The following is a 15005-nucleotide window of genomic DNA, read 5'->3' as shown; positions in this document are numbered from 1 at the left end:
ACCAGCCTATTTCTATGCCAGTTCCATGCTGTTTTTTATTACTGTTTCTCTTTTGTACAGCTTGAGATCTGGGATCGAGATTCCTACAGAAGATTTTTTATTGTAGAGAAATGTCTTAGCTATTCTGGGTTTTTCCTTATGAAGCTAAGAATTTACCTTTTAAGGTCTGTAAAGAATTGTATTGGATTTTCAATGGGAATTACACTGAATCGGTAAATTGCTTTTGGTAAAATGGCCATTATTACTATGTTGATTCTCCTGATACAGGAACATGGAAGATATTTCCATCATCTGATGTCTTCTTCAATTTCTTTCTTTAGAAACTTGAAATTATGTCATATAAGTCTTTCACTTGCTTTGTTAGAGTTGCACCAAGATACTTTATATTATTTGTGGCTATTGTGAAGGGTGTAGTCTCCTTAGTTTCTTTCTCAGGACATTTGTCATTTTTATACAGGAGAGCTACTTATTTTTTTAATAGATTTTATATCCAACCCCTTTGCTGAAGGTGTTTTTCAGTTGCAGGAGTTCCTTGGTAGAACTTTTAGATAGGCTTGTGTATACTATGTCATCCATGTATTATGAGAGTTGGATTTCTTCTTTTTCTATTTCTATCCCCTTGATCTCCTTTAGTTGTCTTATTGCTCTAGCTAGGAAGAGCTATGGAGAGATTGGTCAGCCTTGTCTTGTCCATGATTTCAGTGGTTTAACAGATATATATGATTCTATAGATATATGATGTAAAATAGTTAGAAAAGGTGTTTAAAAACCGCAGAGATCTACAGTATAGGGGATTTAAAAATGATTTTATTATTCTAAAGATTATTTGGTAACAAGCGGTTAACTCCTAGCAACACCCAGCCTACCTCAAAGAAGATGATGAGCATCAATGGACCTCCTTGTGGAGATGGCTTCAACTATGTAGTAAATCAGTCCCTGCACAAAATTTCATTTCTGCCATAGACAGAATTCTGCCTAAAAATGGCCAAGCTTGGATGCAGGCAGAATCAATGCAAACTCTGCCAAGATAGGGTAAGCAAGTCCTCAATAGTTCCTGCCTCACAAATATGTCTGTCATATATATTGAGCTCAAAGGTGACTGACTGTTCAGCCAGCAAACTGTCTCTGTCATTTTCTCATTTTGGAAGCTGCTAACCTTCACTTCTGGTTTAATTTTCTTCCTTCTCAAGTCTCTGATGGGGTTGAAGAACAGATAGTTTAGTCTTAGGTAACTATCCTTAATTAACTAATTAAGCTTAGTTGTTTAGGGGTTAAGATGTTTTTAGGTCTAGATAGATGTTTTAAGTTAATAGAGATGAGATATGATAGCTATTGATTTTCATTCAGAAATTTAGGCTCACCAAGGAAAGATGTTTTCTTCAAGGATGCCAAATACAAATAGCCAAAACACTGTGGATGTAACATTTATATAATTCCGGATCATTTCATGGTTCTTCTTGCTGTATGTAGTTTATTTTATTTATGTGTATTAATATAATAATATAAATGTATATGCATTCAGCCATAAATCAGACATTTACATCAAATTTCTGCCCTCTAGGATCAGGAAACACCATGGAAAATGAGTAGAAAATGAATATAAGAGCCAAAGAGGATGGAAGACACCAGAAGACCAAGGCCTTCTAAATAAACTGAGCAAGGATCATATGAACTCCCAGTGACTGAAACAGAAATCACAGGACCTGCATGAGTCTGCACCATGTCCTCTATGTATATACTATGGCTTTCAACTTAATGTTTTTATGAGACTTCTAAGTGTGTGAATGAATTGATCTCTGATTCTCCTGATTTCTCTTGGGAAATCTTTTCCTGTGTTGATTTGTCTTGTCCAATTTCAATATGATAGGTTTTGTTTTATTTTATCATATTACATTACATTATATTTTATACTTTGTTGTTATTTCATAGAATCCTATTCTTTTCTAATGAGAGACAGGAAGGTGGTGGATCTGGATGAGAAGAAAATTGGGGAGGATCTTGGAGTAGTAGATGGAAGGGAAACTATAACCATGATATATTGTGTGAGGAAATGTGTTTTCAATAAAAGAAAAAATAGAAAAAGAAAAAACAAAGGGAAAAGAGAAAGAAATCTAAATTGAAAACTTCTGTGGTAGGCTCAATGCTATATCACTTACATAGAATACATGAGGGCCTAGTGCCATCCTCAGAAACAGATTTTTAAAATATCATAAATCCTATTGAATATCAGAAATTTATAAGTATAGGTATAATTTATGAAGCATAGGTCCTGGAGTATAATTACTTTTCACATTTTTGCCTGTGAAACCATCCAAACCCTGCCAACATGAAATGATTAGATGGGAATGGGACAGTAGCTATAGACATACTTGTTCACAAGAGAAAAGGAAGGCTAAGTGAAAGGTTAAAGAAGCCAGTAGTTCTCAATAGTTCTAAAAAAAGCTTGCCAGAAGGTGAATTTCTTGATTATCTAAAAGGCTTGTGAATAATTTCCCAAGCTCTTCACTTTTGCCCTCTGTTCTCTTGGCTACATTATCTGAATCACTTTCTAAAACATAAAGTACACGTATATCTAGAATTTGTAGAGGCTGAGTATGAATATCTTAAGAATTATAAAAACCTTGGGAATCCAATTTTACAGATATCCCCACACTTTCATGAGTTTTATCTTTAAAGTGCTGCCAGTTTCTTATGCTAGATCAAAGGAACCTGCTCTCATGGTTTAAATAACCATTTTGAAATAAAACCACAAGGTTCACCATGACAAAGTCTCTTTCTTAAAGAGAAAATACTTTTCTGTGTGCTATCTGACCTTGGACAAAGATAATTAGACAACTACAGTCCCTCTAGCCATTGGTCTCATGTGAGGCAGAGGAAGAAAAGAATCTATTCTTTACAGTAGTAAATAATGTGGCAGGACCTGACAAGACATTCCTATGTTGAAGACTTAGACACTAACGGAAGAAATATACTGTGTTCTTTTAATCTGTTTTTCTCAGGCATCCTGTCTCAGATATAACAAAATCTGACTACTAGAGTTATCATCCTCAAAGGCCCAACTGACCAATCCTCTGTTAAATTCCTATAATTTTGATCATCAAATTGGAGATTGTATCCATTTACTCACAGGTTAGCCTACATCAACAGAAATCTAGTAAAACAGAGAATATCTCTTCTCCAACAGATTATCCTACATCAACAGAGATCTAGTAAAATATTAAAATATAATAATTTAAGAGTTACATGCTAAATTATTCAGAGTTCAAAGTGAAAATCAAAAATAACTAGAGAAAAACAGACGTAAAATAAAAGAAACAGAAACATACAGCATGTAGAGCTACATGAAACACAAATTCCTGCTCATAACACATATTTTATTATCATAATTATTTAGTTCTATTCCACATACATATGTATATGCATTTAATACATTTCAAAAGACAGTAAAACCAGCTGAGAATGGTGGTGTACACCTTTAATCCCAGCACTAGGGAGTCAGAGGCAGGATCTCTGTGAGTTGGACGATAGCCTGTTCTACAAATTAAGTTCAGGACAGCTAGGGCTTCACAGAGAAACCCTGTCTCAAAAAAAGAAAAAATACCACAACAAGACTCAGATAAGACACAAACTGGCCAGTTATCAATTAGGAGCTTAAAAATAATAATGTTCATGGAAGTATAACTGATTATCTAAGTTATAAGAAAATAATAGAACTAGAAACACACAGAGCCCCACCTACCACCATGTCACACATCAAAGGAGGAAGACATCAAGAAACGTGCCTACCACCAAGTCACTTGCATGGGCATAGAAAAATGTTCAGGATTCCACTCTTGAATAGACAGTGAGGAGTGAGTTTATCCCTGTGGACATGAGTGTGGGAGATCTGGCCCAAACCACTCATCTGCCAGGAGATGGAGTGCATGTGGGTGATGTCTTTACTTACTCGCCTTTTGCTAAATGCTGTAGCTGGAAGAGCAGCTCTGAAATCATAGCAGGAGGAGCTTTAGCCCTGATCCTGAGTGCCTGTAACCCTCAGGAGATCAGGCCTTGCACCTTACCTGGTGAAAGCAGGGGTAAGCCAGCCCTGAGGTTATGAAAGCAAGAGAGCTACCCCAGCCCTCACTGGCTGTAGCACTTTGAAGAGTTGGCCCTATGCCTCAAATGGGTAGCATACTGGAACTGATATTGGAAGCGTGGGTACAGGTGACTTGGCACCTAAGGCATAAAAGTATGAGAGCTGACCCTGCCTGTGCTGATGGTGGTATTAGGTGGCCTAGCCAAAGCAGTGCTAGACAGATCTCCTCTCCCTGGTGTCACAGAAGCCAGAGACCTTGAACTTGGCCAATGACTCATTACAATGATCATTTGCAAGTAAATCTGTGAAGACAGAGCAGTATACTCTGGGACAGACTGTGACACACTACAGCTTCCACAATGAGATGTTTTCTATGCTTTTTAAAAATTTTGTTTGTGTGTCTTTTATTTTGGGAAGGAGGCTAGAAGGACAGAAGGCAGTTATGAAGGAACAGGGAGATAAATAGGACTGAGGTGAAACAAGGACTCAATAAAAACATTAGAAAGACAATAGAACTATTAAAATGTAAAATTATTACCAGAGAAGGTGGAAAACAGGAAATTATGTAAAAATAAATGTACAGAACAACAGATGTAATCACAAATGTGATAGATGTCAACCAGACTATATAAGAAACAGTTTAGGCATGGTGGTGCATACCTATACTCCCAGCATTTGGAAGACAGAAGCAAGAAGATTGCTGTGAGTTCGAGGCCAGCCTGGTCTACAAAGCAAGTCAAGGTCATTCAAAATTACACAGAGAAACCCTGTCTTGGGAAGAGAAAAAAAGAATCACTTTAAATATAAAATTTAAAGGATATCAATTTTAAACATAAATAAGAGAATATTATTAAATGTAAAGCCATGTGGAAAGACACACTGTGAGAGCCACAGAACTCAGTTTCAGTTCCCAGTATTTAAGTCAGGCTATTCACAACCATCTGTACTTCCATTTCTATGGAACCCAACTTCTGGCCTTTTTGGATGCACCTCTACACACATAACACATACATGCACATGCACATGCACATGCACAGACAGACAGACAGACAGACACACACACACACACACACACACACACACACACACACACACACACACACACAAAACCATGCACAAAGGAGTAAAGACATTTTAAAATACTGATGGAAATGCAGTAAGAAATAAAAATAATTGCTATTAAAGTTAGTATAGGAAAGAATTTTCTGACAAGACCAAATAGCACAGCATTAAGATCAACAATGAAGCCAGGCAGTAGTAGTGGGATGGTGGCAAATGCCTTTAATCCCAGCACTTGACACACAGAATCATGTAGAGAGATAGACAGATAGATAGATAGACAGACAGACAGATAGATAGATAGATCATCAACATATAAATCTCTGAGTTTGAGGCCAGACTTCTCTACAGAGTGAGGTCTAGGACAGCCAGGGATATACATAGAAACAAACCCTGCCTTGATAAACAAAAAACAAAAAACAAAAAAAACCAAAAATATCAACAATTAATAAGTGGTTCCTCATGAAATTAAATTGTTTCTGTATAACAAAGAAAACCATTTCTTGAGTGGAGAAGCACCTTATAAAATTAGAAAAATTCTTTAGTGTTGTTTACATTTTAGTATTTTGCTTCCTAGCATACAGATTTATGACTCCATTCCTTGATATTCTAATTTAGCAATCCTATAACCCATTGCCAATGTCCTGTGGAGCTATGGACATCTCCATTATTAGATAACTGTAAAAATTTACTTTATTAATAACACTCATATATGTGTCTATATTGAGTATATGTACATTAGTGTAAGTATATGAGGAGGACATATGGTACTAGGTCACTTGGAGCTGGAGTTACAAGTGATACTTTTCCACTCAGTGTGGATGCTAGGAACTTAACTTGGGTCTTCTGCAAAAGTAGCAAGCACTCTAAACCACTGAGTCATCTATCCAGTCTATATATTCTTAGACTATTCTGATTCTTTAATTGAATGTTTTAATTATAATCGTTTTCATTACCATGGCAAATACTTGAGAAAAACCAAAGAACCAAGTTATTATTTTGGCTCATGGCTTCAGTGTGAAACAGGTTTGTTCCATTGCTATGAAGTTGTGTTATGGCAGAATGCAACAGTAGTGGGAATGTGTGTTGGAAAAAGATGGTCTCCTTATTCAGAAGAAAAGCAGAGATACTGGAATCTTGCTAAATCTAGCATTTTCCTCTAAACTCCCACTACCTACAAATAAACCCATTAAAGTATGAGTCCTTCACTATATAAATCAACCTTTGAATTCAGGACTTTCATGTTCCAAACACTTCTCAATGACTGGATCCAGAAGCTTAGAATGACACCTTCAACTTATAAAAGGTTTTGGAAAGCAGTAACAAAGCAATACCTTATGTTTATATTCTGTATTAAAAAGTGTATTTTAGTTTTTCATTTTCACTTTTTCAGTCTTTTATTTGATTCTAAACCCTATCATGAGGGAAATAATTAAAGTCAAACTTCAACGGAAATTAATAATTTCTCATGAACTTCATCTATATTTTTCTCTCCAATGCAAAATTTTAGATAATTTGACTACATGTTATAATTCATTTATTTTAAGTACAAAAATGGCCTGTGTTATTCTCCTTAAACTCAAAAGAAAGAAACCAAGCTATCCAGCTGTATAAGTTGTGGTGAGCACTTGATGATCTTGCAGAAGACTCTGGTTCAGTTCACAGAACCCACATCATGCCTATAACCGTGGAAAACTCAAGTTTCCAAAGGTCTAACTGCTTCTTGCCTCCACAGAGCCCCATATGGTACACATGTATGAATATAAGTATACGCAAAAAAACCCTAAATATAAACAAATAAATGAAATATGAATGTTTTTTAAAAGGTCAATGCTTAGTTTATATATAGCAATACATGTTGCAAAGAGATGAGAATAAGAAAACAATAAAATATCAAACACTGCTTGTATCAAATTTTGTTAAGTATTTAAAATTACCAGGCCCTGTAGCTATATAGCCTTTAAAAACATATTTTCCTTTACAAGATCATTCTCATTCTTTCTGTGTAATTATTTAAAAATCAATAAAAGCGATCAGATTTCAAGATTGTGAGAGCAGTGTGGACCTTGTCTAGAAGCCAGAGTAATCGAGTCAGTGAAATGGACGGATTTCTTAGCCAAGAACACCAAGGTCGCCACCCCACTACTGCGGGAGAACTCCCAGTTGAAAAGGAACAAAGAACACTACAGTTCAAAAGGAACAAACTAGGAAAACCTCGCACCCCTGAACACAAAGAGTACAGACCTCTGAGGGAACAGGCCAACGCAGCAGCACAGCAGGGAATGGCGGGAAAACACCAGCAGAGGTGATTGGTGTGGTCTCTGGAGAGAACTGTTACAGGACGTGGTGATTGATCCATAGGGGCTACAAGGGGCTGCTAGTAACAGTGGGTGACAGAGAGTGGAGACCAGCACCTTGCCTCAGTGGCAGGCTACAAACCGCAGGGAGAAATGGAAGGGCCTACTGTGAGCAGTGGCTACCAGCTGGATAGCTCAGAGGAGCAAAACAAGTGAGAGAAGCAGCGGGCCACTTTCTAAAACCCAGGCTTGGGGGCTCCCCAGTCTAAACAAATAAGGAAGATAAAAAGAAAACTTTCCCCATCCCCTTCCCTCAACCTGGGTGGTATTACCACGGAGCTTGGAATCACAAACTCTGAGCACACTGTACTCTTTAGATATCTGGAACAGAGTGGCCTTCCTACAGAACAAAGGACTAACAGAACAGAAGCCACACAGCATCTGACACTCAAACCACAAGTCTACTGTGTGGTGGACTCCTCAGAGAAGAACAAGTAACAGAGGAGCCCTATACAACCACAGATCCTAGGTGGCAGAGCTTAGACAAATATAGGTACAGGAAGACAGAGTCTGCAAAGCCAGTATAGAAAGCATCTGCCTCTCAAAGGTACTCATCCCTGAGATCACCAGCTCAGAAAGCCCAAGCCCTCTAAGCAGATGTCTAAAGGAAAGAATAAGTGGTCAAATAACAAAAATCAGGACATTATGGTTCCACCAAAAAGCCCAGAAACCAACAGGTACCCTATTACAGCAGAGTCACAGGAAAATGACCTCAAAACCATGCTTATACAGTTATTTAAGAACTATAAAGAGGAAGTGAATAGATGCTTCGAAGAATTCCAGGAAAATACAAACAAATGAGTAGAGGCCATCCAGAAGAAAGAAGAAACCACAAGAAAAGAGGTGAAGGAATTAAACAAAACAGGTCAAGACATGAAAACAAAAGTAAAGAATATTTTAAAAAATCACAAATCAAGAAAAACCATGAAATGGGACAATTAAAGAAGGAATCAGGAATCCAGCAGACAAATATAACAAACAGAATCCAATAGATTCAGGAGAAAATTTCAGGTGCTGAAGATACAATAGAAGAAATTGATATATCTCTCAAAAAAATACTAAGACAGAAAAATTGGTGACACAAAGCATCTAAGAAATCAAAGACACCATGAGAAGGCGTAACCTCAGGGTTACAGGAATAGATGAAAAAGAGGATGCAAAGTTCCAAGGACCAGAAAATGACTTCAAGAAAATCATAGAAGAAAATTTCCACAGTCTACAGAAGGAGATACCCTTGAACATACAAAAGGCCTACAGAACACCAAATATGCAAGAGCAGAAGAAAAATTCCTCCTGCCATATAATAATCAAAACACTAAATCTGCACAATAAAGAAAAGATATTAAATGAATCAAGGGGAAAAGGCCAAATAACATATAGTGGTAGACCCATCAGAATTACACCTGACTTTTCAACAGAGACCATGAAGCCAGCAGGACCTGAACTGAGGTTACACAGCCTTTAAGAGACAACAATGCCAACCCAGAATACTATATCCAGCAAAACTTTCACTCACCATAGATGGAGAAAACAAGATATTACATGACAAAATCAAATGTAAATAGTATCGAAAGACCAACCCAGCTCTAAAGAAAATAGTAGAAGGAAAACGTCATCCCAACAAGGTCAACTACACTCAAGAAAATGCAGCATACAGATAATCGTGTATCAGCAAAATCAAAACAAACAGTGCCACACACAATCACCACTAACTTCACAATAAAAGGATCCAATAACCATTGGTCACTAATATCTCTCAACATCAATGGCCTCAACTCCCCAATAAAAAGGCACAGGCTAACAAAATGGATGCAAAAACAAGATCCATCAATATGCTGCATTCAAGAAACACATATCAATAACAAAAATAGACATACCAGAAAGTAAAGGGCTGGAAAAAAAATTCCAAGCAAATGGACTCAGAAAGCAAGCAGGAGTAGCCATTCTAATATCTGACAAAGTAGACTTTCACTTAAAATTGATCAAGGAAGATGGAGAAGCACACTTTGTCCAAATCAAAGGAAAAATCCACCAAGAGGACATCACTATCCTGAATATTTATACCCCAAATATTAGGACACCTGCATTTGTAAAAGAAATACTTTTAAAGTTTAAATCACTCATCGATCCCAACACAATAATAGTGGCAGACCTCAAAATCCCACTATCACCAATGGACAGATCCTCACAGCAGAAATTAAATAGAGAAATAATCAAGCTAACAGAGATAATGAATGAAATGGACCTAATAGACATTCACAGAACTTTTTACACAAATAGAAAAGAATATACCTTCTTCTCTGCCCCACACAAAACCTTCTCCAAAATAGACCATATAATTTGGTCACAAAACAAGCCTCAATAGATACAAAAAATTCAAATAATCCCCTGCATCTTATCAGACCACCATGGCCTAAAGCTGAACATCAACAACAATAGAATTTTAAAAAAGCCTACAAGCACATGGAAACTGAACAATGTTCTACTCAATGACAACTGGGTAGGGATGAAATAAAGAAGGAAATCAAAGTTTTCCTAGAGTTCATTGAAAATGAAGGCACAATATATCCAAACCTTTGGGACACAATGAAAGCAATGTTAGAGGAAAGTTCATAGCACTAGGTGCCTTAATACAGAAATTGGAGACATTGCATACAAGCAATTTAATAGAGCAACTGAAAACTCTAGAAAAAAAGAGAAGCAGACACACCGAAGAAGAGTCGATGGCTAGAAATCATGAAACAGAGGGCTGAAATTAATAAATTAGAAACAAAGAAAACAATTCAAACAACCATCAAATCCAACCCTTAGCCAAACTGACTAAAAGGCAAAGGGAGAGTACCCAAATTAACAAAATCAGAAATTAAAAAGGAGAGATAACAACAGATACTGAGGAAATCCAAAGCATCATTAGGTCTTACTTCAAAAGGTTATATGCCACAAAATTTGAAAATCTAAAGGATACGGACAATTTCCTTGGTAAATTCCACTTTCCAAAGTTGAATCAAGATCAGACAAACAAATTAAACTGTCCTATATACCCTAAAAAATAGAAGCAGTCATCAAAAGTCTCCTTACCAAAAAGAGCCCTGGGCCAAATGGATTCAGCTCAGAATTCTACCAGACTTTCAAAGAAGAACTAATACCAATACTCATCAAACTATTCCACAAAATAGAAACAAAAAAGGAACACTACCAAACTCATTCTGTGAAGCCACAATCACCTTAAAACCTAAGCCCCACAAAGACCCAACAAAGAAAGAGAATTTTAGACCAATCTCCCTTATGAACATAGATGCAAAAGTACTCAATAAAATTAGGGCAAACCAAATCCAAGATCACATTAAAAAATTTCATCCATCATGACCATGTAGGCTTGATACCAGGTTTGCAGGGGTGGTTCAATATAAGGAAATCCAACAATGTAATCAACTATTTAAAAAAACTGGGGGAAAAGAACCATATGATCATCTCTTTAGATGTGGAAAAAATTTTGATAAAACCCAACATCCTTTCATGTTAAAAGTCCTGGAGAGATCGGGGATATAAGGCACATACCTAAACATAGTAAAGGCAGTATGCAGCAATCCTATAGCCAACACCAAGCTAAATGGGGGGAAACTTAAGTCAATCCCACTGAAATCAGGGACATGACAAGGCTGCCCACTCTCTCCATTTCTCTTCAATATAGTACTTGAAGACCTAGCTTGAGCAATAAGACAGCTAAAGGATACCAAGGAGATACATATAGGAACAGAAGAAGTTAAAGTTTCACTATTTGCAGATGATATGATAATATATATCAGCGATCATCAAAATTCTACCAAAGAACTCCTATAGCTGATAAACGAATTCAACAAAGTGGCAGCATACAAAGTTACTATGAAAAACTCAGTAGCCTTCCTATATGTAGATGAGAAAAGGGCAGAGAAAGAAATTAGGGAAACCACTCCCTTCACAATATCCTCTAACAATATAAAACATCTGGGTGTAAATCTAGCCAAGCAAGTGAAAGAATTTTATGAAAAAAATGTCAAGTCTCTGCAGAAAGAAATTAAAGAAGATATCAGAAAATGGAAAGATCTCTCATGCTCATGGATTTAGAGAATCAACATAGTAAAAATGGCCATCCTACCAAAAGCAATCTACAGATTCAAGGCAATCCCTATAAAAATACCAACACAATATTTTACAGAACTGGAAAGATCAATTCTCAACTTCATAGGGAAAACCAAAAAATCCAGGATAGCTAAATCAATCCTATACAATAAAAGATCTGCTGGAGCAATCTCCATCCCTGATCTCAAGCTGTACTATACAGCAACAGTAATAAAAACAATAATGAAAGCTGGCATAGAAATAGGCCAATTGACCAATGGAATCAAATTGAAGACCCAGATATATATCCATATACATATTTTCATTTGATTTTTGACAAAGAAGCCAAAAAATACGGTGGAAAAAAGGCAGTATCTTGAACAAATGGTGCTGGTACATCTGGATGTCTACATGTAAAAAAAATGCAAATAGATCCATATTTATCACCCAGTATGAAATTAAAGTCCAAGTGGATTAAAGATCTCAACATAAAACCAGACACACTAAATCTGTTAGAAGAAAGCAATTAGACCCTAGAACTCACTAGCACAGGAGACAACTTTTGAAGAGAACACCAAAAGCTCAGACTCTAAGATCAACAATTAACAAAAAGGACCTCATGAAGCTGAGAAGCTTCTGCAAGGCAAAGGACAATGTCAGCAAAGCAAAGCAACAGCCCGCAGATTGGAAAAAGTTCTTTACCAACCCTACATCTGACAAAGGGCTAATATCTAAAATATATAAAAACTCATGAAATTAAACACCTCCAAACCAAATAATCCAATTAAAAATGGGGTACAGAACTAAACAGAGAATTCTCAATAGAGGATCATTGAATGGCTGAGAAACATGTAAATGTTCAACATTCCTAGTCATCAGGGAAATGTAAATCAAAACGACATTGAGATTCCATCTTACACCTATCTTAATGGCAAAGATCAATAACTCGAATGACAACACATCCTGGCAAGGATGTGGCAAAAGGGGAACACTCCTCCACTGCTGGTGGGAGTGCAAACTTGTTCAACCACTCTGGAAAGGAATATGGTGCTTTCTCAGAAGGCTGGGAGCAGCTCTACCCCAAGACCCAGCTATCCCACTCCTGGGTATATATCCGAAAGATGTCCCATCATGCAACAAAGACATTTGCGCAACTATGTTCATAGCAGCCTTATTCGTAGTAGCCAGAACCTGGAAACAACCGAGATGTCCCTCAACTGAAGGATAGATAAAGAAATTGTGGTACATCTACACAATCGAATACTATTCAGCTATTAAAAACAAGAGAATCTTGAATTTTGCAGGCAAAAGGATGGAATAGGAAATGATCATTCTAAGTGAGATAACCCAGACTCAAAAAGACACACATGGTATATACTCACTTATATGTGGATTTTAACCCAATGTAGATATCCTAGGAGAAACTCCACCCAGCAAGGTATAGGGACAGTTAAATAGATTCAAAGCTAGACGCTGTACAGAGTCCCAAGAGTGTAGAGCGTGGCGCTGTTAGGCCACAGAGGAAGAGGTTATATGTAGTACAAAGGACACTAGATAAATTATGGTCAGAAGTTAGGGGAGGAGAGCTCCCCTTTCTAAGGACTAGGGGAAAGAGGGAAAGGGGATAAGAGAGGGGATGGGATCAGGAGTTGATGAGGGTGGGGCCTGGGGTCGGGAAGGCATATAAAGAATGGGGTATAAAGAATTCAAACTGCAGAACAAGCAGGTAATTTATATTCCTAATCGCACTACATGGGAACAGTTCTGAGGCTGGCAGAGATACAAATGTAAAGGCATAGGGAGTCCCCATGTTGTCCACAGATTCTCTGTGACTCAGTATTAGAGGCCACTCTTAGTAAGGCATGAAGGAATATTTTCTGATGCCTTACATCAACTCATACAATGAGCACAAAACTGGCTTTAATTGTTCTGTGCATCCTGCACACCTCATACAATTATAGTGTTAGAACTGTATAATGATTGTAAGAAATTATGTTTTCAGAACAAAATAACCAGACACTTATGCGAGATCACATCTGACAAGAGTCATTCCTCTCAGCATGATGGACACTGACATCCTGTATCCTACTAGATGCATCCCCAGATGACTCTGTTGCTGTTACCCATCAAATTTGGATAACTTCTCAGACAACATTGTAGAAAACTTCTGATCGAATTTGGACCACCACTTCAATCTGCTACTAAGCCTGGAATCTCTCAAAATTTAGAAACTGGACCAAAAATGCAATCTCTGGCTTGCTTAACCATTTTCTCCAATCTTTTAGGACCCCTTCCAAGGTACTACTCACCCCAATTCAAACTAAAGAAACCTTAAGAGAATGACGCCGCATTCCCTCTAAGGGGGGTTGTATAGGTTTCTGTGTGCTCTCTTTGTCCTCAAATGCTTATTCTCATCGGGAGGTGGTCATAAGTCATTATTGGTCTTATACAGAGAAAAAAACTAGGTGAAACACAGGGATGTCTCTCTTTTCCTTTATCTTAAATATGTAAGTAAGGAGATAAGAGCTGAAAAGAAACAAAGGGAGATTTAGGAACATAGAGGGAAGATAAAACAAAAGCTATGTGATTGAACCTACTCCTTAACTCAAGGCTTTAATTGTTACTCATAATGAAGATTATGTCTAAGTTATTGCTATTTAGTATATTGATACAAGACATGGGCATGTCAAATACCTGTCTTATTTTAGCAAAAGAATATATATCCTAAGTCTAACAGATATAACTCTATCGATATATGAGGTAAAATAGTTGAATAAGGTCTTCAAAAGCCTCAGAGACACAAAGAGTATGGCATTTAAAGTTGTTTTTATAATCCTAAATTTCTTTGACAACAAGGCAAGTTAACTCCTGACTACACCCAGCCAACCTCAAAGAAGATGATGAGCATCCAAGAGCCTCTTTATGGAGATGGCTTCCAATGTGGCAAGTTAGTCACTGGGGAAAATGTCCTTGTTCCTGCCACAAACAGAATTCTGCCTAAAAATGGGCAGCTTAGATGCAGGCAGAGTCAACAGTTGCACTCTTCCAGGGCAGGGTAAGTAAGTACTTAGTAGCTCCTGAACTGCAAACAAGTCTGGCAGAGATGTTGGGCCAGAAAGCCAAAGATGAGGCTCCAACATTATAGAGAGTGTTGGATGACTGTTCAGGCAGTAAACTGTCTAAGTCAATTTGTACATCTTGGAAGCTGCTAACCGGCACTGCTGGTTCACTCAGGAACTTAAGTTTTATTCCTTCTGAAGTCTCTGCGGGGCACTGAAGACAAGATAGTATAGTTTTATAACCAAGATTAGTTGGTTAGGGGGTAAGAACTTTTTATATCAAGATAAAGAAGTTGTTAGAGTGCAGATAGGATAGATATTGAATTTCATTCAGAAATTTAGACCCGGCAAGAT

Source organism: Acomys minous (assembly GCF_964271855.1).
Source record: "Acomys minous genome assembly, chromosome: 7".
Taxonomy (NCBI): Eukaryota; Metazoa; Chordata; class Mammalia; order Rodentia; family Muridae; genus Acomys; species Acomys minous.
The sequence above is the reverse complement of the archived record's forward strand: the minus strand, read 5'-3'. Positions refer to the sequence as shown.